Raw genomic sequence first — 27,319 nt, 5'->3', positions numbered from 1 at the left:
CATCCAAAAATGTTATAAAAATACCAGTCTTTTCTTTTACCTCAATCATTCTTCTTTAAATTATGATCCACAAATCATTTCAAATGCTCTCAGATTATATTTTACTGCTATTACCTTTTTTTTTAAACAAGGCACTGAATGCTGTAAGAAGATACTGTACTGCAATAAATTAAGGTGGTCATGTGGTATCACCCTGATCATGTGACAGTTACTGGCAAATCTGAGCCTTTATCATCACATGATAATAAAAGTATTACATACTTTACTAATGTAAAGTAAACAAACAGTGTTGTATGTCGTGTACTCCTGTGTCTTCCATAAACTCAATTCTATTGAATGCTAGGAGTTGATCCACACCATTCACATAGACAGGAGGCATGTGGAGAAAAAAGCTGGGCACACAAATTGTCAAGATGTATACACCAATCACTAGGACTCGGGTAGCTTATCTTCAGAATATAAGGAGTAGCATTTGAGGTGTTGTTCAGATATGATATGTATGGTTAGCTTTTTCCATCTGACAATTTGCTTGGAGATGATCAGCCAAAGAAGAAACATCTGATCCACAGCAGGTGACAAAACTCCTTCCAAAATGATATATTTTCTGTTTGCATAGATGTCTGGGAGCAAGGGGAACATCATGTACCCTACCTTTTTATGATCTGCTGTAGGTTATACTAAATGTAAAACAAGAAAATATCAGAAATGAGTGGATATACAAAATGTGATTAATATTTAGTTTTTTAGATTAGGGTAATCAATGCAAGGATCTGAGAATAATCTTTCCAGCACCAACTGGAGAGATTTAGGATAAATAACAGGATACATGTGTGGTTCTTGAATTTGGTATGTTCTTGTTCAGACAGTTGATAAATGCTTCTGATGTTTTTGCCCTCTGTCTCAGTTCAGTTATAACAACAATTACAAGGTAAAACATCAGCTTTTTCTTTTATATAGGTGGCGAGAGTCTACAAGCTTGTAACTGATGGGATATACATTCCTATTTGAGGTTAGTTCCCCTAACCTCAAATGCCTATAAATACACCTCCCACCTCACTCATACCTCAGTTTAAAAAACTTTACCTCCTTAGGAGGGGGTGAAGCATGATGTGCTTTTCTTATTTTCATCAAGTGAAAGGCCCTTCTAAGTATATTTAAGCCCAGTTCCTCTCTAAGTGCAGAGTTTGTCTGAGGGAAGTGAAGGGAGTACTGCTTGATGTCACCATGTTTTCGCCTCTGGAAAAGCTTTGCATACAAACTCTCTGTAAATTCGGTCGCAGGGATTCATCTGCTGCTTCCCTTTACAGATCGACGTTATACTCCTCTACCATTACCTCTGCTGATATGTTTCAGTGCTGGTTTGGCTGTCTGCTATATGTGGATGGGTGTCTTAAACAGTAAGTTTAAATCTCTTTTTTAAAAGATACTCTCAGCTATGGATGGGGCTTTTTTTAAATAAAGTTGTTATATATTGTTTTTATATGTATGCCTTGAGTCAGTAGTTCAGTGCTTCTTATATTTAAGGGAACCTTATATTCAAGACGTATCAGGTGGAGTTTGTGAAACTTATATATTTGTTTGTGGGCTAGAAATCTTTAATATTTTTATTCTTCATATAATGACTATTATACTTACCTCCTTTTTGTCATTGTATATTTGAAGATCTGCGAGCACGCAATGACGCTATTTACATCATGCGTGACGTGTCATCATTTCGCACCGTTTTTTTGGCTCCAAAATGTTGCGACTTTTTTAGCATTAAATCTCCCGCCCCCAAGCCTCTCTGTGCTCTCGAAAAACATTTGGAGATCTTTGTGCTGCATTTGTTTTTATAATCAGAACTCTGTTAATCAGACGATATCTTTTTTTATTATATTCATTCTGTTTCCCATTCTCTCTAGCCTGTTTTTATATAGAAGCATAGATATAAATTTGCAGCTATATTTTTCAAATTTTAGTTTTTTTGCAATTATGTCTCAAACTGAACCTGCCTCATATGTTACCATAGGAACTGAGCTGCCTGAACATATTTCTACCAAAGCTAAGTGTGTTTTTTGTAAAAAAGCTGATCTGAATTCTTCAGCTCAATTATGTGTTTCCTGTTTTGATAATTTATTACATGCTGATAAGATTTCTATGAGTACAAATGCATCCACTGTTATTCCATCTCAGTCTAATGTAAAAGTTATTCCTGCAAAAATGAAAGATTTTATTGTTGCAGCCATAGAGAAGGTCATGACTGCTATACCACCTTTAAATAAACATAAAAGGATTTTTCAAAGTTTTCCTAAGTCTAGTGAATTTTATACTGACCGAAGGCATACTGATGTATCTTCTACTAATGGGGGTTCCTCTGATTCAGAGGATCCTACATCAGAGACAGAAATTGACAAATATTTTTTTTTTGTTTTCAAAAGGCTTTATTGAAAAATGTATAATCAGTACATAGAATGTGAAATAAAGATGGTTAAACAGGGCTCTGTTAACTTAGAAACATTAATAATGACAGTATTTCCTTTGCATAGGTTGTATACAGTAGGTTGCTTACAAAGTTTGGTTATAGGTATATAAATCACTGTATGTACAACTTTAAACTGCATAAGATGTTATATGCGCAAAGTGAGTGAAGAAAAAATACAATGAAACAAAAGGTAATTATTCCTGCAGAGAAAAGCATATGTATTTTTATTTGTTAGGCTACAAAGATGAACGTCTGATCAGTTTGGGATAATGAGGTATAGCTTCTGTTGACAAAGTGTGGTTGGTGGCTTTGGGTTTGAGGGAGGTGGAAGGGTACCGGTTGTGGGTGCGGAAGGTGTCAGTTTGAGGTATTCTTCCCATAGGAAGCAAATTGAGTTGTAATCGTCTATTCACTTGTTTTGAGTGTAGTGATATTTTTCCAGTTGGAGGGATTGGGTAGTTGTTTCCTTCCAGACATGGATAGATGGAAGATTGTGACATTTTTTAGGAATAAGCCTTTTTGCTGAGTTTGTCATGATGGCCAATAGAGTTAGACGTAATTTACATTTTACTTGGGTGAATTTGTTAAAGAGGAAGAACCAAATATTGAGCTCAAGGGTTATGGAGAGGATCTTTTCAAACTCAATTTTGATATTCTCCCAATACGCATGAGCGGTTGGGCATGTCCACCAAATATGTGTGGGGGTGCCAATTGCTTTACAGCCTCCCGAGCATTCCGGTGAATGCGCAAGGAGGATGATGTGTAGTCAATATGGAGTGTAGTACCATCTATATAATATTTTAACATTTATTTCCATTATATAGATGGATGACGAGGATTTTGTCATATGGGAGAAAATTTTTAGCCATTCCTTTTGGGTTTGGGTGGTACTGATTTATCTTTCCCATTTCTGTGTAAATGAAGGAAGGGATGTGTTGTATGGTTGCATGAGCAGTTGATGTGAGAAAGATAGGAAACCCCTTTTGAGTGTCTCGCGAATACAGCTACTTTCAAAGCTGAAGAAATATTATAAATAGAGGTGCGCTAGAACAGAAGATATCATACACTCCCCTAGAAAGACAATATCCCCACTAAATTATCTTAAAGTAACAATAGATGAGAAAAAAAGGGGGTTAAGGGAAGGCGCTAAGAGCCAAAGATATCAACACTAATATCATATATCAAACATTTATTAAAACAAAAAAAAATGATTCCAGTTTATAAAAGGGACGTCTCCCTAATGCAATATAATTAAAAAAGTCTAAAACATAAAAATGATTCCTAAAACAAAAGTGTGGATAATGCTAAGCTGACATATTAATTATTCTTAAAATAAATTCTCAAGAAATATATATTACCACAAGGTGCTGACTTTAAATAATTGATAGAGGTTAGACCTTACGATTGCAGACAAATTAGGTTAGAAACAATGTCTCTTATTCACTCATCACTCGTTACACTCTGTTCAAAAGAGCAAGTTCACAACTTGTATAGAAAGACAAATACCAGCTGAGTATATTAGGTGTTAATATGCAGATGAAAAAGGACGGTAACTGTCCAACGTTGTTGTTAGAGGAAAATTCCAAACATCAAAAGTACCGCTTTCATATAGTACTTAATGACAGAGAGTAATCTTCTATTTTCTACAAGTTGAGGATTGTGTTCCTTTTTACAAACATATGGTACGTTACCCTTTTATGTTATGCTGAAGTCGGCTCACTTGAGCTCGGTATTTGCCTCGAGCGGGTAACACTGTGGTGTTCTCGGTGTCTGACGTCACATGCGTTGTTCCGGTGAAGGGGAAAGCTGATTCTTCCGCTGTTATCAGCTATTGCCGTATAATTCACCAAAAAAGGGGGACCCTGCACTTAGTGCTTATGCACGCAGGAGGGGAGTCTGAAGTGGGTATATAATTGCCCTTCCAACCGCAGCTCCCAGATATTTACTGTAAAGTGATCTTTGTAGAGTCCTGAATGTGAAAAATAACCTGGGTTATATTTTGACAATTGATGAGGATAAAAGTATAAAACAATGTGTCACACTGTTACACTGCCACACACGACACATTTCACCCTTTTATGGGCTTTTTCAAGATAGTTGTGGCACATGTAAGAGCCCTTATAAAGGGATATCCTTGATTATGATTGGTAGAAATACAAATTGGTGCCTTTTCTTAAGGTGTTATTCAATTCTCATTTTTTAAGGAGGTATATACAAATCCAAATATAGCTTTTTTGTCTGCAATCATTATAAAGACATGTCCTTGATTATAATTAGAGAAAATCCAAAAGAATGCCTGCTCTGTAGATGGTATTAGCTCCTCATTCTTTAAGGTGGTATGCCTAGGTTCACAATTTTTTTTTGTCTGCAAATATCTTCGTATAGGGTCACCAAAAGTATATTATATTACTAAAGATCACCTAAACATGTTTTCATAAACAGCCCTTAATTGTTAGCTATCTTATTAACATATATGTTATACCTAAAACAGCATTTGGAGAAGTTAAAGAAATTCTATGATCAAAGTGGTATAAAGTGAAAATGAAGATGACAGATATTTTACTATGTGATACATGTCTTTATAATGATTGCAGACAAAAAAAGCTATATTTGGATTTGTATATACTGTATTTTTTGCTCCATAAGATGCACCTGACCATAAGACGCACCTAGTTTTTAGAGGAGGAAAACAAGAAAAAAAAAATTCTATATCATAGCTATGTTATTATATCAGACCACCAGTATATATGATAACATAAGGTTAGACTGTAGCACAGCAAATATTTAAACAGTTTGAATGGCAATCATATTTTCATACATATGCTAATAGGAATCATCTCGACTGTTGTCTCCTCACAAAATTATACACAATTTAAGGAAGCCAGGTCTCAACATCTGAAGGTTACCGTTCAATCAAGGGCAGACATTGAACAATAACTAGTAAGTAGCCCACAGGATGGATTAAAACGTTATGTGGGACTGACAGTGGGGGAGTACTTAACCGACAGAAACTTATGGGAACTGACTGCAAATTCAGCTAGCTAATTAATTAGATCAATGTGTGTCAGTCTGCCCTCTCAGCTCTCCTGCCTGTCTGTTCTCTAACGATCATGTTTTTGTTTTCCTAGTGCCTCCAGTCCCAGACGTGCTTGCTACCTATACTTTCTTGACTTTGACAGACTATAAAGCTTGATTAGATGGATCGATGTCAGATCAGATGTCAGTCTGCCCTCTCACTGAGGAAAACAAAAACATAGATCGTTATGATAGAACACAGGCAGGAGAGCTGAGAGGCTCTCAGCTCTCCTGCCTGTGTTCTATCGTAACGATCTATGTTTTTGTTTTCCTAGTGCCAGTCCCAGACGTGCTTGCTACCTATACTTAAGTTGTTTCTTTGACAGATAAAATTTTTCTTGACAGTTACTCCATCCTACCTTAGTTAGGCTCCGCTCCCCCACGCCACCGCAGACCGGACCGTTCACGATCACGGATCAGTGCGTGACTGAGTCAGAGTCTCCAAGCCCGGCTGCCTGTCCAGTTACTTCTTCCGTTCTCACCTAACCGCCTGGGAGATCACATGCGTGAGCGTGAAGCCATGTGCCTGAGTCAGTGGGCGGGGTCAAAGGTAACCGACGGTCCACACATTCACTCCATAAGACGCACAGACATTTCCCCTTACTTTTGAGGAGGAAAAAAGTGCGTCTTATGGAGCGAAAAATACGGTACCTCCTTAAAAAATGAGAATTGAATACCACCTTAAGAAAAGGCACCAATTTGGATTTCTATCAATCATAATCAAGGATATCCCTTTATAAGGGCTCTTACATGTGCCACAACTATCTTGAAAAAGCACATAAAAGGGCGAAACGCGTTGTGTGTGGCAGTGTAACAGTGTGACACATTGTTTTATACTTTTATCCTCATCAATTGTCAAAATATAACCCGGGTTATTTTTCACATTCAGGACTCTACAAAGATCACTTTACAGTAAATATCTGGGAGCTGCGGTTGGAAGGGCAATTATATACCCACTTCAGACTCCCCTCCTGCGTGCATAAGCACTAAGTGCAAGGTCCCCCTTTTTTGGTGAATTATACCGCAACAGCTGATAACAGCGGAAGAATCGTCTTTCCCCTTCCCCGGAACAACGCATGTGACGTCAGACACCGAGAACACCACAGTGTTACCCACTCAAGGCAAATACCGAGCGCGAGTGAGCCGACTTCAGCATAACATAAAAGGGTAACGTACCATATGTTTGTAAAAAGGAACACAATCCTCAACTTTTAGAAAATAGAAGATTACTCTCTGTCATTAAGTACTATATGAAAGCGGTACTTTTGATGTTTGGAATTTTCCTCTAACACCAACGTTGGACAGTTACTGTCCTTTTTCATCTGCATATTAACACCTAATATACTCAGCTGGTATTTGTCTTTCTATACAAGTTGTGAACTTGCTCTTTTGAACAGAGTGTAAAGAGTGATGAGTGAATAAGAGACATTGGCCTAGATTTAGAGTTCGGCGGTAAAAGGGCTGTTAACGCTCCGCGGGTTTTTTTCTGGCCGCACCATAAATTTAACTCTGGTATCGAGAGTTCAAACAAATGCTGCATTAGGCTCCAAAAAAGGAGCGTAGAGCATATTTAGCGCAAATGCAACTCTCGATACCAGAGTTGCTTACGGACGCGGCCGGCCTCAAAAACGTGCTCGTGCACGATTCTCCCATAGGAAACAATGGGGCTGTTTGAGCTGAAAAAAAACCTAACACCTGCAAAAAAGCAGCGTTCAGCTCCTAACGCAGCCCCATTGTTTCCTATGGGGAAACACTTCCTACGTCTGCACCTAACACTCTAACATGTACCCCGAGTCTAAACACCCCTAACCTTACACTTATTAACCCCTAATCTGCCGCCCCCGCTATCGCTGACCCCTGCATTACACTTTTAACCCCTAATCTGCCGCTCCGTAAACCGCCGCCACCTACGTTATCCCTATGTACCCCTAATCTGCTGCCCTAACATCGCCGACCCCTATGTTATATTTATTAACCCCTAATCTGCCCCCCACAACGTCGCCGACACCTACCTACACTTATTAACCCCTAATCTGCCGAGCGGACCTGAGCGCTACTATAATAAAGTTATTAACCCCTAATCCGCCTCACTAACCCTATCATAAATAGTATTAACCCCTAATCTGCCCTCCCTAACATCGCCGACACCTACCTTCAATTATTAACCCCTAATCTGCCGAGAGCTCACCGCTATTCTAATAAATGTATTAACCCCTAAAGCTAAGTCTAACCCTAACACTAACACCCCCCTAAGTTAAATATAATTTTTATCTAACGAAATAAATTAACTCTTATTAAATAAAAGATTCCTATTTAAAGCTAAATACTTACCTGTAAAATAAATCCTAATATAGCTACAATATAAATTATAATTATATTATAGCTATTTTAGGATTAATATTTATTTTACAGGTAACTTTGTATTTATTTTAATAAAATAACAAAGACCCCCAAAATAAAAAATTCCCTACCCTATTCTAAAATACAAAAATTACAAGCTCTTTTACCTTACCAGCCCTGAACAGGGCCCTTTGCGGGGCATGCCCCAAGAATTTCAGCTCTTTTGCCTGTAAAAAAAAACATACAATACCCCCCCCCCCCCAACATTACAACCCACCACCCACATACCCCTAATCTAACCCAAACCCCCTTAAATAAACCTAACACTAATCCCCTGAAGATCTTCCTACCTTGTCTTCACCATACCAGGTTCACCGATCCGTCCTGGCTCCAAGATCTTCATCCAAGCCAATCGGATTGAACTTGATTCTGATTGGCTGATTCCATCAGCCAATCAGAAAATTCCTACCTTAATTCCGATTGGCTGATAGAATCCTATCAGCCAATCGGAATTCGAGGGACGCCATCTTGGATGACGTCCCTTAAAGGAACCGTCATTCGTCGTCTAGTCGTCGGAAGAAGAGGATGGATCCGCGCTGGAGGTCTTCAAGATGGAGCCGGTCGTCATCGGATGGAAGAACATAGAAGATGCCGCTTGGAGAAGATGTTTGCCGGTCCGGATGTCCTCTTCTTGCCGGATAGGAGGAAGACTTTGGAGCACCGGATTATGGATCGCCAACCCCCGCTTGGGTTGGATGAAGATCTTGGAGCCAGGACGGATCGGTGAACCTGGTATGGTGAAGACAAGGTAGGAAGATCTTCAGGGGATTAGTGTTAGGTTTATTTAAGGGGGTTTGGGTTAGATTAGGGGTATGTGGGTGGTGGGTTGTAATGTTGGGGGGGGGGTATTGTATGTTTTTTTTTACAGGCAAAAGAGCTGAAATTCTTGGGGCATGCCCCGCAAAGGGCCCTGTTCAGGGCTGGTAAGGTAAAAGAGCTTGTAATTTTTGTATTTTAGAATAGGGTAGGTAATTTTTTATTTTGGGGGTCTTTGTTATTTTATTAGGGGGCTTAGAGTAGGTGTAATTAGTTTAAAATTGTTGTAATATTTTTCTTATGTTTGTAAATATTTTTTTATTTTCTGTAACTTAGTTCTTTTTTATTTTTTGTACTTTAGATAGTTTATTTAATTGTATTTATTTGTAGCAATTGTGTTTAATTAATTTATTGATAGTGTAGTGTTAGGTTAATTGTAGGTAATTGTAGGTAGTTTATTTAATTATTTTATTGATAGGGTAGTGTTAGGTTTAATTGTAACTTAGGTTAGGATTTATTTTACAGGTAAATTTGTAATTATTTTAACTATTTTAGCTATTAAATAGTTCTTAACTATTTAATAGCTATTGTACCTGGTTAAAATAAATACAAAGTTACCTGTAAAATAAATATTAATCCTAAAATAGCTATAATATAATTATAATTTATATTGTAGCTATATTAGGATTTATTTTACAGGTAAGTATTTAGCTTTAAATAGGAATCTTTTATTTAATAAGAGTTAATTTATTTCGTTAGATAAAAATTATATTTAACTTAGGGGGGTGTTAGTGTTAGGGTTAGACTTAGCTTTAGGGGTTAATACATTTATTAGAATAGCGGTGAGCTCCGGTCGGCAGATTAGGGGTTAATAATTGAAGGTAGGTGTCGGCGATGTTAGGGAGGGCAGATTAGGGGTTAATACTATTTATGATAGGGTTAGTGAGGCGGATTAGGGGTTAATAACTTTATTATAGTAGCGCTCAGGTCCGCTCGGCAGATTAGGGGTTAATAAGTGTAGGTAGGTGTCGGCGACGTTGTGGGGGGCAGATTAGGGGTTAATAAATATAACATATGGGTCGGCGATGTTAGGGGCAGCAGATTAGGGGTACATAGGGATAACGTAGGTGGCGGCGATTTGCGGTCGGAAGATTAGGGGTTAATTATTTTAAGTAGCTTGCGGCGACGTTGTGGGGGGCAAGTTAGGGGTTAATAAATATAATATAGGGGTCGGCGGGGTTAGGGGCAGCAGATTAGGGGTACATAAGTATAACGTAGGTGGCGGTCGGCAGATTAGGGGTTAAAAATTTTAATCGAGTGGCGGCGATGTGGGGGGACCTCGGTTTAGGGGTACATAGGTAGTTTATGGGTGTTAGTGTACTTTAGGGTACAGTAGTTAAGAGCTTTATAAACCGGCGTTAGCCAGAAAGCTCTTAACTCCTGCTATTTTCAGGCGGCTGGAATCTTGTCGTTAGAGCTCTAACGCTTACTGCAGAAACGACTCTAAATACCAGCGTTAGAAAGATCCCATTGAAAAGATAGGCTACGCAAATGGCGTAGGGGGATCTGCGGTATGGAAAAGTCGCGGCTGTAAAGTGAGCGTTAGACCCTTTAATCACTGACTCCAAATACCAGCGGGCGGCCAAAACCAGCGTTAGGAGCCTCTAACGCTGGTTTTGACGGCTACCGCCGAACTCTAAATCTAGGCCTTTGTTTCTAACCTAATTTGTCTGCAATCGTAAGGTCTAACTTCTATCAATTATTTAAAGTCAGCACCTTGTGGTAATATATATTTCTTGAGAATTTATTTTAAGAATAATTAATATGTCAGCCTAGCATTATCCACACTTTTGTTTTTGGAATCATTTTTATGTTTTAGACTTTTTTAATGATATTGCATCAGGGAGACGTCCCTTTTATAAACTGGAATCATTCTTTTTTGTTTTAATAAATGTTTGATATATGATATTAGTGTTGATATCTTTGGCTCTTAGCGCCTTCCCTTAACCCCCTTTTTTTCTCATCTATTGTTACTTTCAAAGCTGGTCAGGGAGCGTACAAGTTGGGTTTTTTGAGGATGTTTAAAGAGGAAATCCGCAAGTTGCTGATGTCTAAACTAGTTTATTTGTGCATTTCCCAAAATGGGGCGATTTCAGTTAGAGGTTTGAGTTTCCCGTTATCAATGATTGTGAGGCAGGGGAGAGAATTAGTGATATGAGGTGTTTGGGTTGTGCGGCTTGAAGGTTGAACGGGGAAGTCTGGATTTTTGCAAAGGGGTGTCAGCAGGAAAGGTATTGTGGAGATGTGGTTGTACTGTTTGATAGATGTGTCCCAGAGTTTAAAAGTTTCTCTGGTGAAAATTGGGAGATATGTTGGCAAATTTCTTTTGTTAGGGGATAACCAGCATTTGCTGCTGAGGGGGGGAGTGTGGGATAATGAATGTTCTAGGAGGACCTATTCTTTATGGGTCGATTGTTTGCATCAATTTATAATTCTGGTATAAAAGGAGGCGAGTTTATATTGAGTGGGGCGATAAAGTGTAGCGGTAGCTATCCTTGGCCTTTTATGTTGCCATATGTAATAGATGAGGGACTTTTGTAGATTATGGATTAATGGTTTAGGAATTGGGATCGGTAAGGTTTGGAAAAGGTATAATAGCTTAGGGAGAAGAATAATTTTAACCAAGTTGATCCTACCTACCACGAGATTGGTTTGCTACTCCAGGATCTCAGAAGAGCTTGTATCGTATCCGTTATGGCTTTGTAGTTAGAGTCAAGTTTTACCTGTGTGTGTGGGGATATGTGGACCCCGAGATATTTTATAGAGTGGTGCTGAATGAGAAAGTGTGCGAGTGATTGAATCGTTTTGAGCTCTGCTGCGTGTAGTCCGATTGGGAATAGTTCTGATTTAGTAATGTTTATCTTAAAATTAGAGAAGTGTGGAGCGTCCAAATAAGGGGAGGGATTGATTTGTGGGGTTGTGTAAGCGTGAGGAGGAGGTCATCGGCATATAGAGTGGCTTTGTATTCCCGGTGAGCAATTGTGAATCCTTGGATGTCTGTGTTGCGCCTGATGTGTGAGGCTAATACCTCCATGGCAAGAACAAATAGTATGGGGGAGAGAGGGCACCCCTGTCTCGTACCGTTTGTAATGAGAAATTGACTAATATTTTTTATTTAAAATTGAATATATTTGCTCTTTTTTGAAGGATGTATTATTTACTTTGGGTATTAAGGAGTCGAAACCCCCTAATGATAAAACTAGTAATCGTTTAAATTGTATATTTAAGACTACTGTTATTACACCTGAAGTTTTTCCCATTCTAGACACTATCTCTAATGTGATTGCTAAAGAATGGTCTAAGCCTGGTACCTCTTTTAACCTTTTGTTCTAGGTTTAAAAATTGTATCCTTTGCCTGTTGCTAATATGGAGCAAACGTACTACCATTCCTATGAAAGACAGCACTACTTTTAAAGATCCTTTAGATAGGAAGCTTGAATCTAATCTTAGAATTGCAGATTTACATACTGGCTATATCCTTAGACCAGTTATATCTATGGCTAATGTTGCTGCTGCTTCTACTTTTTGGTTGGACAGTTTAGCTCAGCAGTTGTCTTCAGACCCTGAATTATCTAACATTATCCTTTTACTTCAACATACAAATCATTTTCTTTTCAATGCTATTTTCGATGTTATGAAAATCAACATCAAAACTAGAGCTTTTAGGTTTAAATCTTGGAATGCTGACATGGTGTCTAAAACGAGATTACTGTCTCTCTCTTTTCAAGGTAAAAACCTTTTTGGTTCTCAATTGGATTCTATTATTTCCAATATTACTGGGGAAAAGGGAATTTTTCTTCCCCAAGACAAAGAAAATCTAAGGGAAAATTTAAAGCTACCAATTGTTTTCGTTCCTTTCATCAGAATAAAGAACAGAAAACTGTTCCCTTTCCTTAAGCCTCTGGCTCTAATTGGAGACCATCTCCAAATTGGTATAAATCCAAACCATATAAGTAACCAAAATCCGGCCCCTAAGCCTGAATTAAGGTGCGCCCCTCAATCCAATAGGGGGGCAGACTAAAACATTTTGGGCAGGCTGTCCAAAATCAGTGGATTCAGAATATTATTTCTCAGGGGTATCAAATTGAATTCAAAATAAGACATCCCATGGGAAGATTCTTTCTCACCCATGTACGAAAAACCCAGTAAAGGCTCAAGCATTTCTGGAACGTGTTTCAGATCTAGAACTCTTGGGGGTTATTGTCCCAGTTCCTCTACAGGAACAAGGGTTGGGGTTTTATTCAAATCTTTTCATTCTTCCAAAGAAAGAAAATTCTTTCAGACCAAGAGTCCCAACTTTCAAGATGGTGACTATAAGGACTATTCTGCCCTTTGTTCAGCAAGATCACTTTATGTCCACAATAGACTTACAGGATGCTTACCTTCACATCCCAATCCACCCAGATTATTATCAATTTCTGAGATTCTCTTTTCTAGACAAGCATTACCAATTTGTTGCTCTTCCGTTTGGACTAGCAACAGCTCCAAGAGTATTCTCAAAGGTTCTCGGTGCCCTTCTATCTGTAATTAGATAGCAGGGTATTGCAGTGTTTCCTTATTTGGACGATATCTTGGTACTAGCTCAATCTTTTAATTTAGCAGAATCTCACACAAAACAACTATTGTCGTTTCTTTGAAGATATGGTTGGAGGATCAATTTAACAAAAAGTTTCTTGATTCCTCAGACAAAGGTCACCTTTTTAGGTTTTCAGATAGATTCAGAGTGTCTATCTCTTTCCCTAAGAGAAAAGAGACTATTGAAATTGGTTTCAGCTTGTCAAAACTGTTAAGTATTTTGATTGATGGAATTATGAATATTAATAGCCAAGAACAATAATACAATTATTGTCAGTAATACCTCCAATTAGGATAGTATAATCCTAGCAGTACACCCCAGTAAAATGTTATATCATCTCTGTGGTGTACTCCAGAATAGCACTATTGCGATATTCAGAAACTAAAGACAGTAAAATTATTATTAAGTATTAATATTTAATCCCAAATTATATGATTCCTAAATTTTGATCAGGTAATTTTTATGAACATAGTGATTATATTTATGCAGTAAACAGAATATCATTTATGACCATATATATATATTAATTGATTATTACAATATTTAAATATAAAGCAAGCTATAGGAATATTTAGGTTAATTAATATTCAATTAAATCATCTGTTAATCCTGGATATGGCCAAAATATTATTTAGAAATTAAACTTACTCAAAATTAATTAACTACCAAATATCACAATTAAAATTTACTAGAACAATTTATAATTAGCCAGTAGCATCAATCAATTTCAAAATATGGATTACTAACTTAACAACACTTGGTTAGCAAATATAGGCCCAATATTACAATACAAATCTTACCAAACCTTAATAAATCTAATAAAATTTCCAGGAAAATATAATTTAACTATCTAGCCAAAATAGTCTTAAATAAATTAAATGTATCGACCAGAGAAATGTATACACTATTTCAATTTAATATCTCAATCAGTACAACATTAATAAGTCTGGTGAACTGCTTGTGCAATGCCGCCCCCTGCAGATTCCCGCTAGCAGGGGGTGTTAATTAACCCAATATTATCAGAGGAGGTGTACGAGTTAAGGAGCAACGGTTTTAAGACCGCTGCTTCTTAACTCCTGTTTCCGGCGAGCCTGAAGGCTTGCACGGAAACAGGGGAATACGGCCCCATTCGGGGCGGGATAAATGGGCCCCTTAGTCTTAACTTCAAAGGAATACTAGATTTTGTTCTGGCAAATTTTAAAGCTGTGTCTATTTCCACTCCCACTGCTCAATGTAAGAGACATCAGCCAATCACAAATGCATATACGTATATTCTGTGAATTCTTGCACATGCTCAGTAGGAGCTGGTGACTCAAAAAGTTTAAATATAAAAAGACTGTGCACATTTTGTTAATGGAAAAGTTGTTTAAACTTGCATGCTCTATCTGAATCAGGAAAGTTTAATTTTGAGTGTAGTGTCCCTTTATATATTTTTACGTTACCAGTTAGCAAATTTGAGATTTGCAGCTTAAGTCTTATAAGGAGGTATCCACAATTTATAAATTGAATAGAGCCCTATATCTATTATCCGAAAAGAGGGTTCCGGCAGGGATTTGTCTTACAAAGACTGTGTCACACACTAGCGTCTCTGTAAGCAAAAAGGCAGCGAAAAAGGGAACGCAACCAGACAGCATGCAGCAAGGGCTAGCAAGCCAGTAAGTCAGCAAGGAAGAGCCCCCTCTTTCCATGCGCAGAGAGTTTTTGTCTGAGACAACTCCTCCTCCACAGGAACTTGAATGAGATGTTATTCCAATACAGGAATATATATTTTCCTCATATATATTTTCATAAATGTACATTTAAATTCACTTGTAATTTCATAGTTTTAATAAAATATCTGGTCATTGTTATATGACCTATTTAATTTACTGAATATATATATATTTATATCCTATAATATTAAAGGCCAAGTGTGTTTGTCTGAAGATGTCATGCGCAGTAGACAGCACGAGGACAAACACACCTGGCCTTTGAGTCCCTAGCTGTCGCCTGATCTGCGGCAGAAGTGGGCGTGGCCGGGCGTGAAGGGGGCGTGGTCGGCGTGAATAGCCGTGAAGGGGGCATGGCCGGTCGCGCGATAGAGGGGAGAGAGTGAGATAGAGAGAGGGGGGGGAGGGAGAGAGGGGGGAGAGAGAGAGGAGGGGGAGAGAGAGAGGAGGGGAGAGAGAGGGGGAAGAGAGAGAGAGGGGGGGGGGGAGAGAGAGAGAGGGGGGGGAGAGAGAGAACAAAAGAGAGGGGAGGAGAGAGCGCAAAAGAGAGGGGGAGAGAGAGAGCAAAAGAGGGGGGAGAGAAAGAACACAAAAGAGAGGGAGGAGAGAGCACAAAAGAGAGGGGGAGAGAGCACAAAAGAGAGGGGGAGAGAGCGCAAAAGAGAGGGGGAGAGAGCACAAAAGAGATGGGGGAGAGAGAGAGCAAAAGAGGGGGGGGAGAGAGAGCACAAAAGAGAGGGAGGAGAGAGCACAAAAGAGAGGGGGGAGAGAGCGCAAAAGAGAGGGGGAGAGAGCACAAAAGAGAGGGGGGGAGAGAGAGCGCAAAAGAGGGGGGAGAGAGAGCGCAAAAGAGAGGGGGGAAGAGTGCGCAAAAGAGAGGGGGGGAGAGAGCGCAAAAAAGAGGGGGAGAGAGCACAAAAGAGATGGGGGAGAGAGAGAGAAAAAGAGGGGGGGAGAGAGAGTGCAAAAGAGGGGGGGGAGAGAGAGCGCAAAAGAGAGGGGGCAGAGAGAGCACAAAAGAGAGGGGGGAGAGAGCGCAAAAGAGAGGGGGGGAGAGAGAGCGCAAAAGAGAGGGGGGGAGAGAGAGCACAAAAGAGAGGGGGAGAGAGGGAGCGCAAAAGAGGGGGGGGAGAGAGAGTGCGAAAGAGAGGAGAGAGAGAGTGCAAAAGAGAGGAGAGAGAGAGAGCGCAAAAGAGAGGGGGGAGAGAAAGAGTGCAAAAGAGAGGGGGGAGAGAGAGCTCAAAAGAGAGGGGGAGAGAGAGCAAAAGAGAGGAGGGAGAGAGAGAGCGCAAAAGAGGGGGGAGAGAGAGCGCAAAAGAGAGGGGGGAGAGAGAGCACAAAAGAGAGGGGGTAGAGAGAGCGCAAAAGAGAGGGGGGAGAGAAAGAGCACAAAAGAGAGGGGAAGAGAGAACGCAAAAGAGAGGGGGGAGAGAGAGCGCAAAGGAGAGGGGGGAGAGAGCGCAAAAGAGAGGGGGGGGGAGAGAGCGCAAAAGAGAGGGGGGAGAGAGAGTGCAAATGAGAGGGGAGAGAGAGCACAAAATAGAGGGGGAGAGAGAGCGTAAAAGAGAGGGGGAGAGAGAGCGCAAAAGGGAGGGGAGAGAGAGAGGGGGGAGAGAGCGCAAAAGAGATGGGGGAGAGAGAGAGCGCAAAATAGATGGGGGAGAGAGAGAGCACAAAAGAGGGGGGAGAAAGAGCGCAAAAGAGAGGGGGAAGAGGGCAAAAGAGAGGGGGGAGAGAGAGCGCAAAAGAGAGGGGGAGAGAGAGCGCAAAAGAGAGGGGGGAGAGAGAGCGCAAAAGAGAGGGAGAAGAGGGCAAAAGAGAGGGGGGAGAGAGAGCGCAAAAGAGAGGGGGAGAGAGAGCGCAAAAGAGAGGGGGGAGAGAGAGCGCAAAAGAGAGGGGAGAGAGAGCGCAAATGAGAGGAGAGAGAGAGAGAGCGCAAAAGAGAGGGGGGAGAGAGAGTGCAAAAGAGAGGGGGGAGAGAGAGCTCAAAAGAGAGGGGGAGAGAGAGCAAAAGAGAGGGGGGAGAGAGAGAGTGCAAAAGAGGGGGGAGAGAGAGCGCAAAAGAGAGGGGGAGAGAGAGCACAAAAGAGAGGGGGTAGAGAGAGCGCAAAAGAGAGGGGGGAGAGAGAGAGCACAAAAGAGAGGGGAAGAGAGAGCGCAAAAGAGAGGGGGGAGAGAGAGCGCAAAGGAGAGGGGGAGAGAGCACAAAAGAGAGGGGGGGGAGAGAGCGCAAAAGAGAGGGGGAGAGTGCAAATGAGAGGGGAGAGAGAGAGGGGGGAGAGAGCGCAAAAGAGATGGGGGAGAGAGAGAGCGCAAAATAGATGGGGGAGAGAGAGAGCGCAAAAGAGAGGGGGAGAGAGTGCAAAAGAGAAGGGGAGAGAGAGAGCACAAAAGAGAGGGGAGAGAGAGAGCACAAAAGAGAGGGGGGAGAGAGAGTGCAAACGAGAGGGGGAGAGAGAGAGCTCAAAAGAGAGGGGGAGAGAGCTCAAAAGAGAGGGGGAGAGAGAGCAAAAGAGAGGGGGGAGAGAGAGAGCGCAAAAGAGAGGGGGGAGAGAGAGCAAAAGAGAGGGGGAGGGAGAGAGCGCAAGGGGTGGGACCGCTGTACTGCAAAACCCCCCTTAAAAAACCTAACACTAAGCCCCTGAAGATCTTCCTACCTTATCTTCACCCAGCTGGGTATCACTGATCCGTCCAGAAGAGGGTCCGAGAGAGCGCAAAAAAGAGGGGGAGAGAGCACAAAAGAGATGGGGGAGAGAGAGAGAAAAAGAGGGGGGGGGGGAGAGAGTGCAAAAGAGGGGGGGAGAGAGAGCGCAAAAGAGAGGGGGCAGATAGAGCACAAAAGAGAGGGGGGAGAGAGCGCAAAAGAGAGGGGGGGAGAGAGAGCGCAAAAGAGAGGGGGGAGAGAGAGCGCAAAAGAGAGGGGGAGAGAGGGAGCGCAAAAGAGGGGGGGAGAGAGAGTGCGAAAGAGAGGAGAGAGAGAGTGCAAAAGAGAGGAGAGAGAGAGAGCGCAAAAGAGAGGGGGGAGAGAAAGAGTGCAAAAGAGAGGGGGGAGAGAGAGCTCAAAAGAGAGGGGGAGAGAGAGCAAAAGAGAGGAGGGAGAGAGAGAGAGCGCAAAAGAGGGGGGAGAGAGAGCGCAAAAGAGAGGGGGGAGAGAGAGCACAAAAGAGAGGGGGTAGAGAGAGCGCAAAAGAGAGGGGGGAGAGAAAGAGCACAAAAGAGAGGGGAAGAGAGAACGCAAAAGAGAGGGGGGGAGAGAGAGCGCAAAGGAGAGGGGGGAGAGAGCGCAAAAGAGAGGGGGGGGGGGAGAGAGCGCAAAAGAGAGGGGGGAGAGAGAGTGCAAATGAGAGGGGAGAGAGAGCACAAAATAGAGGGGGAGAGAGAGCGTAAAAGAGAGGGGGAGAGAGAGCGCAAAAGGAAGGGGAGAGAGAGAGGGGGGGAGAGAGCGCAAAAGAGATGGGGGAGAGAGAGAGCGCAAAATAGATGGGGGAGAGAGAGAGCACAAAAGAGGGGGGAGAAAGAGCACAAAAGAGAGGGGGAAGAGGGCAAAAGAGAGGGGGGAGAGAGAGCGCAAAAGAGAGGGGGAGAGAGAGCGCAAAAGAGAGGGGGGAGAGAGAGCGCAAAAGAGAGGGGGAAGAGGGCAAAAGAGATGGGGGAGAGAGAGCGCAAAAGAGAGGGGGAGAGAGAGCGCAAAAGAGAGGGGGGAGAGAGAGCGCAAAAGAGAGGGGAGAGAGAGCGCAAATGAGAGGAGAGAGAGCGCAAAAGAGAGGGGGGAGAGAGAGTGCAAAAGAGAGGGGGGAGAGAGAGCTCAAAAGAGAGGGGGAGAGAGAGCAAAAGAGAGGGGGGAGAGAGAGAGTGCAAAAGAGGGGGGAGAGAGAGCGCAAAAGAGAGGGGGAGAGAGAGCACAAAAGAGAGGGGGTAGAGAGAGCGCAAAAGAGAGGGGGGAGAGAGAGAGCACAAAAGAGAGGGGAAGAGAGAGCGCAAAAGAGAGGGGGGAGAGAGAGAGCGCAAAGGAGAGGGGGGAGAGAGCACAAAAGAGAGGGGGGGGAGAGAGCGCAAAAGAGAGGGGGAGAGTGCAAATGAGAGGGGAGAGAGAGAGGGGGGAGAGAGCGCAAAAGAGATGGGGGAGAGAGAGAGCGCAAAATAGATGGGGGAGAGAGAGAGCGCAAAAGAGAGGGGGAGAGAGTGCAAAAGAGAAGGGGAGAGAGAGAGCACAAAAGAGAGGGGGAGAGAGAGAGCGCAAAAGAGAGGGGGGAGAGAGAGTGCAAAAGAGAGGGGGAGAGAGAGAGCTCAAAAGAGAGGGGGAGAGAGCTCAAAAGAGAGGGGGAGAGAGAGCAAAAGAGAGGGGGGAGAGAGAGAGCGCAAAAGAGAGGGGGGGAGAGAGAGCAAAAGAGAGGGGGAGGGAGAGAGCGCAAGGGGTGGGACAGCTGTACTGCAAAACCCCCCTTAAAAAACCTAACACTAAGCCCCTGAAGATCTTCCTACCTTATCTTCACCCAGCTGGGTATCACTGATCCGTCCAGAAGAGGGTCCGAAGTCTTAATCCTATCCGGGCAGAAGAGCTCCTCCAGAGGGTCCGAAGTCTTCATCCTATCCGGGCAGAAGAGGACATCCGGACCAGCAGACATCTTCATCCAAGCGGCATCTTCTATCTTTTTCCATCTGGCGCGGAGCGGGACCATCTTGAAGCAGCCGACGCGGAGCCATCCTTCTTCACCGACGGACTAACGACGAATGAGAGTTCCTTTAAATGACGTCATCCAAGATGGCGTCCCTCGAATTCCGATTGGCTGATAGGATTCTATCAGCCAATCGGAATTAAGGTCAATCAGATTGAGCTTGCATTCTATTGGCTATTCCGATATACATACACACACATTTATACAGTACTGAGTATATTAACTTATATGAAAACACAAGTTAAACGTTAAAATCTCAATTTTTATATGTACTCAACTTACACGAGATTAAAGATATTTTCTATGCTATATTCACCCAGACGTTAAGTCTGGGTATCTGGGTTTTCACTTTCGGATAGGCTTGTTCCAATCCTTCTTCTGCTAGGCACATACTCCTTAGGAGCATAGTGTCAAATATACAACAAATCTCTCCCAGCATATTACAAAGAATTTATGGCCCAGATGAAGTTGTCCTACTCTTAATACATTGCCTATTCCTTTTACCCACGTTGCTGGTAAAAAGTTGAGCTGGAGGTCTTCTTCACTCTGAGATGTCTCAGTGGTGTTTATTTCGGATATTTCTTCCCTGCAGATTTTCTCCTGTTAAGTGTGGTCAGTCCACGGGTCATCATTACTTCTGGGATATTAACTCCTCCCCAACAGGAAGTGCAAGAGGATTCACCCAGCAGAGCTGCTATATAGCTCCTCCCCTCTACGTCACACCCAGTCATTCTCTTGCACCCAACTAATAGATAGGATGTGTGAGAGGACTGTGGTGATTATACTTAGTTTTATACCTTCAATCAAAAGTTTGTTATTTTATAACAGCACCGGAGTGTGTTGTTCCTTCTCTGGTAGAGTTTGAAGAAGAATCTACCTGAGTTTTTTGTATGATTTTAGCCGGCGTAGTTAAGATCATATTGCTGTTCTCGGCCATCTGAGGAGAGGTAAACTTCAGATCAGGGGACAGCGGGCAGGTTAATCTGCAAAGAGGTATGTAGCAGCATATTATTTTCTGACAATGGAATTTGACTGAGAAAATTCTGCCATACCGATATAATGTAATCTCAGCCTTAAATGCAGTAGTAGCAACTGGTATCAGGCTGTCATGTATGTATATTTTACACTTCAGTATTCTGGGGAATGGCACTTCACTGGGATAATACTGTATGCATAAGACTTTAGCCTAATTTGCAGTGACTAGCAACAGGCTTTCTAATGTCATTTCATTTATTTGATGTTAAACGTTTTTGCTGGCATGTTAAATCGTTTAATTTTCTGAGGTACTGGGTGAAAAAATGTTTTGGGCACTGTTTTTTTCCACTTGGCAGTCGTTTTATTTAATTTTAGACAGTTTACTTATCTCCCTCACTGTTGTGTGTGAGGGGGAGGGGCCTATTTTGGCGCTTTTGCTACGCATCAAAAAATTCAGTCAGAAGTCTCTTGTCTTCCCTGCATGATCCGGTTCGTCTCTACAGAGCTCAGGGGTCTTCAAAACGTATTTTGAGGGAGGTAATCACTCACAGCAGAGCTGTGAGGTTGTAGCTGACTGTGATAAAAAACGTTTATTTCTGTACTTTTTTTCTGCTATCAGGGTTAGTTATCCATTGGTAATGGAGGCAATCCTTTGCTAAAATTGTGTATTTACCGTAAAATATTTGATGTCATAGTTTCTCAGTTTATTAGTTCTCAACTGTCATAACCTTTTTCTGTGCTTCTTAAAGGCACAGTACGTTTTCATATTATTTGTAAATTACTTTGAAAAGTATTTCCAAGTTGCTAGTTTAATTGCTAGTGTGTTAAGCATGTCTGATTCAGAGGAATATCTCTGTGCTATATGTGCTAAAGCCAAAGTGGAGCCCAATAGAAATTTATGTACTAATTGCATTGATGCTACTTTAAATAAAAGTCAATCTGTACAAATTGAACATATTTCACCAAACAACGAGGGGAGAGTTATGCCGACTAACTCGCCTCACGTGTCAGTACCTGCATCTCCCGCTCGGGAGGTGCGTGATATTGTAGCGCCGAGTACATCAGGGCGGCCATTACAAATCACATTACAGGATATGGCTAATGTTATGACTGAAGTTTTGGCTAAATTACCAGAACTAAGAGGTAAGCGTGATCACTCTGGGGTGAGAACAGAGTGCGCTGTTGATAATAGGGCCATGTCTGATACTGTGTCACAGTATGCTGAACATGAGGACGGAGAGCTTCAATCAGCAGGTGACGGTTCTGATCCCAATAGAATGGATTCAGACATTTCTAATTTTAAGTTTAAACTCGAAAACCTCCGTGTACTGTTAGGGGAGGTTTTAGCAGCTCTAAATGATTGTAACACCGTTGCAATCCCAGAGAAATTATGTAGGCTGGATAGATACTATGCGGTACCGGCGAGTACTGACGTATTTCCTATACCTAAGAGGCTTACAGAGATAATTGCTAAGGAGTGGGATAGGCCCGGTGTACCCTTTTCCCCCCCTCCTGTGTTTAGAAAAATGTTTCCAATAGACGCCACCACACGGGACTTATGGCAGACGGTCCCTAAGGTGGAGGGAGCGGTTTCTACTCTGGCTAAGCGTACCACTATCCCGGTGGAGGATAGCTGTGCCTTTTCAGATCCAATGGATAAAAAATTAGAGGGTTACCTTAAGAAAATGTTTGTTCAACAAGGTTTTATATTGCAACCCCTTGCATGTATTGCGTCTGTCACGGCCGCGGCCGCTTTTTGGTCCGAGTCCCTGGAAGAGACTCTTGACTCAATAACTATAGATGAGATTTCAAACAAGCTTAAGACACTTAAGCTAGCTAATTCATTTATTTCGGATGCCGTAGTACATTTAACTAAACTTACGGCCAAGAATTCCGGATTCGCCATTCAGGCACGCAGAGCACTGTGGCTAAAATCCTGGTCAGCTGACGTTACGTCTAAATCTAAATTACTTAACATACCTTTCAAAGGGCAGACCTTATTCGGGCCCGGGATGAAAGAAATTATCGCTGACATTACAGGAGGTAAGGGCCATGCCCTGCCTCAAGACAGAGCCAAACCTAAGGCTAGACAGTCTAATTTTCGTTCCTTTCGGAATTTCAAAGCAGGAGCAGCATCAACTTCCTCTGCACCAAAACAGGAAGGAGCTGTTGCTCGCTACAGACAAGGCTGGAGACCTAACCAGTCCTGGAACAAGGGCAAGCAGGCCAGGAAACCTGCTGCTGCCCCTAAGACAGCATGAATTGAGGGCCCCCGATCCGGGAACGGATCTAGTGGGGGGCAGACTTTCTCTCTTCGCCCAGGCTTGGGCAAGAGATGTCCAGGATCCCTGGGCGTTAGAGATCATATCTCAGGGATACCTTCTGGACTTCAAATCCTCTCCCCCAAAAGGGAGATTTCATCTGTCAAGGTTGTCAACAAACCAAATAAAGAAAGAGGCGTTTCTACGCTGTGTACAAGATCTTTTACTAATGGGAGTGATCCATCTGGTTCCGCGGTCGGAACAAGGACAAGGGTTTTACTCAAATCTGTTTGTGGTTCCCAAAAAAGAGGGAACTTTCAGGCCAATCCTGGATTTAAAAATCCTAAACAAATTCCTAAGAGTTCCATCGTTCAAAATGGAAACTATTCGGACAATCTTACCCATGATCCAAAAGGGTCAGTACATGACCACAGTGGATTTAAAGGATGCTTACCTTCACATACCGATTCACAAAGATCATTACCCGTATCTAAGGTTTGCCTTCCTAGACAGGCATTACCAGTTTGTAGCTCTTCCATTCGGATTGGCTACGGCTCCAAGAATCTTCACGAAGGTTCTGGGTGCTCTTCTGGCGGTACTAAGACCGCGAGGAATTTCGGTAGCTCCGTACCTAGACGACATTCTGATACAAGCTTCAAGCTTTCAAACTGCCAAGTCTCATACAGAGTTAGTACTGGCATTTCTAAGGTCGCATGGATGGAAGGTGAACGAAAAGAAGAGTTCTCTCTTTCCACTCACAAGAGTTCCCTTCTTTGGGACTCTTATAGATTCTGTAGAAATGAAGATTTACCTGACAGAAGACAGGTTAACAAAGCTTCAAAATGCATGCCGTGTCCTTCATTCCATTCAACACCCGTCAGTAGCTCAATGCATGGAGGTGATCGGCTTAATGGTAGCGGCAATGGACATAGTACCCTTTGCACGCCTACATCTCAGACCGCTGCAATTGTGCATGCTAAGTCAGTGGAATGGGGATTACTCAGACTTGTCCCCTACTCTGAATCTGGATCAAGAGACCAGAAATTCTCTTCTATGGTGGCTTTCTCGGCCACATCTGTCCAGGGGGATGCCATTCAGCAGGCCAGACTGGACAATTGTAACAACAGACGCCAGCCTACTAGGTTGGGGCGCTGTCTGGAATTCTCTGAAGGCTCAGGGACAATGGAATCAGGAGGAGAGTCTCCTGCCAATAAACATTCTGGAATTGAGAGCAGTTCTCAATGCCCTTCTGGCTTGGCCCCAGTTAACAACTCGGGGGTTCATCAGGTTTCAGTCGGACAACATCACGACTGTAGCTTACATCAACCATCAGGGAGGGACAAGAAGCTCCCTAGCAATGATGGAAGTATCAAAGATAATTCGCTGGGCAGAGTCTCACTCTTGCCACCTGTCAGCAATCCACATCCCGGGAGTGGAGAACTGGGAGGCGGATTTCCTAAGTCGTCAGACTTTTCATCCGGGGGAGTGGGAACTTCATCCGGAGGTCTTTGCCCAAATACTTCGACGTTGGGGCAAACCAGAGATAGATCTCATGGCGTCTCGACAGAACGCCAAGCTTCCTCGTTACGGGTCCAGATCCAGGGATCCGGGAGCGGTTCTGATAGATGCTTTGACAGCACCTTGGACCTTCGGGATGGCTTATGTGTTTCCACCCTTCCCGATGCTTCCTCGATTGATTGCCAGAATCAAACAGGAGAGAGCATCAGTGATTCTAATAGCGCCTGCATGGCCACGCAGGACTTGGTATGCAGATCCAGTGGACATGTCATCCTGTCCACCTTGGTCTCTACCTCTGAAACAGGACCTTCTGATCCAGGGTCCCTTCAAACATCAAAATCTAATTTCTCTGAAGCTGACTGCTTGGAAATTGAACGCTTGATCTTATCAAAACGTGGTTTTTCTGAGTCAGTTATTGATACCTTAATACAGGCTAGGAAGCCTGTTACCAGAAAGATTTACCATAAGATATGGCGCAAATACTTATATTGGTGCGAATCCAAGAGTTACTCATGGAGTAAGGTTAGGATTCCTAGGATATTGTCTTTTCTACAAGAAGGTTTAGAAAAGGGTTTATCCGCTAGTTCCTTAAAGGGACAGATTTCAGCTCTGTCCATTCTTTTACACAAACGTCTGTCAGAAGTTCCGGACGTTCAAGCTTTTTGTCAGGCTTTAGCTAGGATCAAGCCTGTGTTTAAAACTGTTGCTCCACCATGGAGTTTGAACTTAGTTCTTAATGTTTTACAGGGTGTTCCGTTTGAACCCCTTCATTCCATTGATATCAAGCTGTTATCTTGGAAAGTTCTGTTTTTAATGGCGATTTCCTCGGCTCGAAGAGTCTCTGAGTTATCTGCTTTACATTGTGATTCTCCTTATCTGATTTTTCATTCAGACAAGGTAGTTCTGCGTACTAAACCTGGGTTCCTACCTAAGGTGGTCACTAACAGGAATATCAATCAAGAGATTGTTGTTCCATCTTTGTGTCCTAATCCTTCTTCGAAGAAGGAACGTCTGCTACACAATCTAGATGTAGTCCGTGCCCTGAAATTTTATCTACAGGCAACTAAGGATTTTCGACAAACGTCTTCCCTGTTTGTCGTTTATTCTGGTCAGAGGAGAGGTCAAAAAGCTTCGGCTACCTCTCTCTCTTTTTGGCTTCGTAGCATAATACGGTTAGCCTATGAGACTGCTGGACAGCAGCCTCCTGAAAGAATTACAGCACATTCTACTAGAGCTGTGGCTTCCACTTGGGCCTTTAAGAATGAGGCTTCTGTTGAACAGATTTGCAAGGCTGCAACTTGGTCTTCTCTTCATACTTTTTCCAAATTTTACAAATTTGACACTTTTGCTTCTTCGGAGGCTGTTTTTGGGAGAAAGGTTCTTCAGGCAGTGGTTCCTTCCGTATAAAGAGCCTGCCTGTCCCTCCCATCATCCGTGTACTTTAGCTTTGGTATTGGTATCCCAGAAGTAATGATGACCCATGGACTGACCACACTTAACAGGAGAAAGCAAAATTTATGCTTACCTGATAAATTCTTTTCTCCTGTAGTGTGGTCAGTCCACGGCCCGCCCTGTTTTTTATGGCAGGTCTAAAAAAAAAATTAAATTATACTCCAGTCACCACTGCACCCTTTGGCTTCTCCTTTCTCGTTGGTTCTTGGTCGAATGACTGGGTGTGACGTAGAGGGGAGGAGCTATATAGCAGCTCTGCTGGGTGAATCCTCTTGCACTTCCTGTTGGGGAGGAGTTAATATCCCAGAAGTAATGATGACCCGTGGACTGACCACACTACAGGAGAAAGGAATTTATCAGGTAAGCATAAATTTTGTTTTTCGTTAATTCCGGGCAAGGAATTTTCAGTCTCGAATGAGGTAAAGTCTTTTATCTGATCAGGAGCTTCTTGAGGAAGTTTTTGCTTCACTAGGTGGCTCCGACACCAGTAAGTTTTAACACAAAGAATAGTAGTTCCTTTGGGATTTCAGGCATATGACGGACCCTATGATTAACAGTTAAAGGATCTACATTGTCAACCTGCGGTTTGTGTGACTACTGTTTTTTCAGTGCGACGTCGTACTGGCTTATTGCGTTGTCTGTTTCTATGGACAGAAATGCCTTTAGCAATAGGAGAAGGGCCTTTAATTGAGTAGGCCCCTTTGTGGTAATTTAGTGGAAAGGGAATTTCTGGTATTCCTCCTTCCAAGCACGGAGACCCTATCGGACATAGCATAGGGGAAATTAGTTTAAGAAACTTGCTGATGTCTCAACATGAAGGGAGTTCACCCGAGCCGTAAGGAGGCAGGTTCTCCTCAATCAAGTTTTGTTTCTTCTCTGTTTGGTGTTCTCACGAAAGAGGAAACCTTTCAGACCAATTTTAGTCCTTATGAGTCAAAGAAAAAATTTATATCAGGGATTCAAAGGACGCGTATCTCCATATTCTTATTCACTGGGATCATCTCTAGTTCTTAAGGTCTGGTTTTTTTTTTGAATAACCACTTCCAGTTTGTGTCTCTTTCTTTCGGTCATGCCACAGCTTCCAGGGTTTTCACAAAGGTTCTGGGGTCCCTGTTGGAGGTGCTTCATTCAGAGAGCATTGCAGTGGCATCCTATCTGGACAACTTTTTAGTTCAGGTGCCTTTCCTTTCAGTTAGCAGATAACCGCGGCTGGAAGGTGAATTTGGAAAGGATTTTCTTCATTCCAGACACAGGGGTAACTTTCTTAGGATCCATAATAGACTCTCTGTCTATGAGGATTTTTCTGACAGGAGTAAGGAAATTAAAGATTGATTCTTGTCAAACCCTTCAGTCCACTCCTTCGACCATGAGTAGCTCAGGGCATGGATTTATTCGGGCTG

General features: G+C 42.5%; 1 protein-coding gene across 2 annotated transcripts in view; it reads left to right on the top strand.

The window, feature by feature from the left end:
- GCGR (glucagon receptor) overlaps nt 1-27,319 on the top strand; it is a 294,628-nt gene that overhangs the window by 55,168 nt on the left and 212,141 nt on the right. The gene's annotated exons all lie outside the window — the stretch shown is intronic.

Source organism: Bombina bombina, chromosome 1 (genome assembly GCF_027579735.1).
Source record: "Bombina bombina isolate aBomBom1 chromosome 1, aBomBom1.pri, whole genome shotgun sequence".
NCBI lineage: Eukaryota > Metazoa > Chordata > Amphibia > Anura > Bombinatoridae > Bombina > Bombina bombina.
Note: the sequence above shows the minus strand (reverse complement) of the source record. Positions and strands in the feature narration are given on the sequence as shown.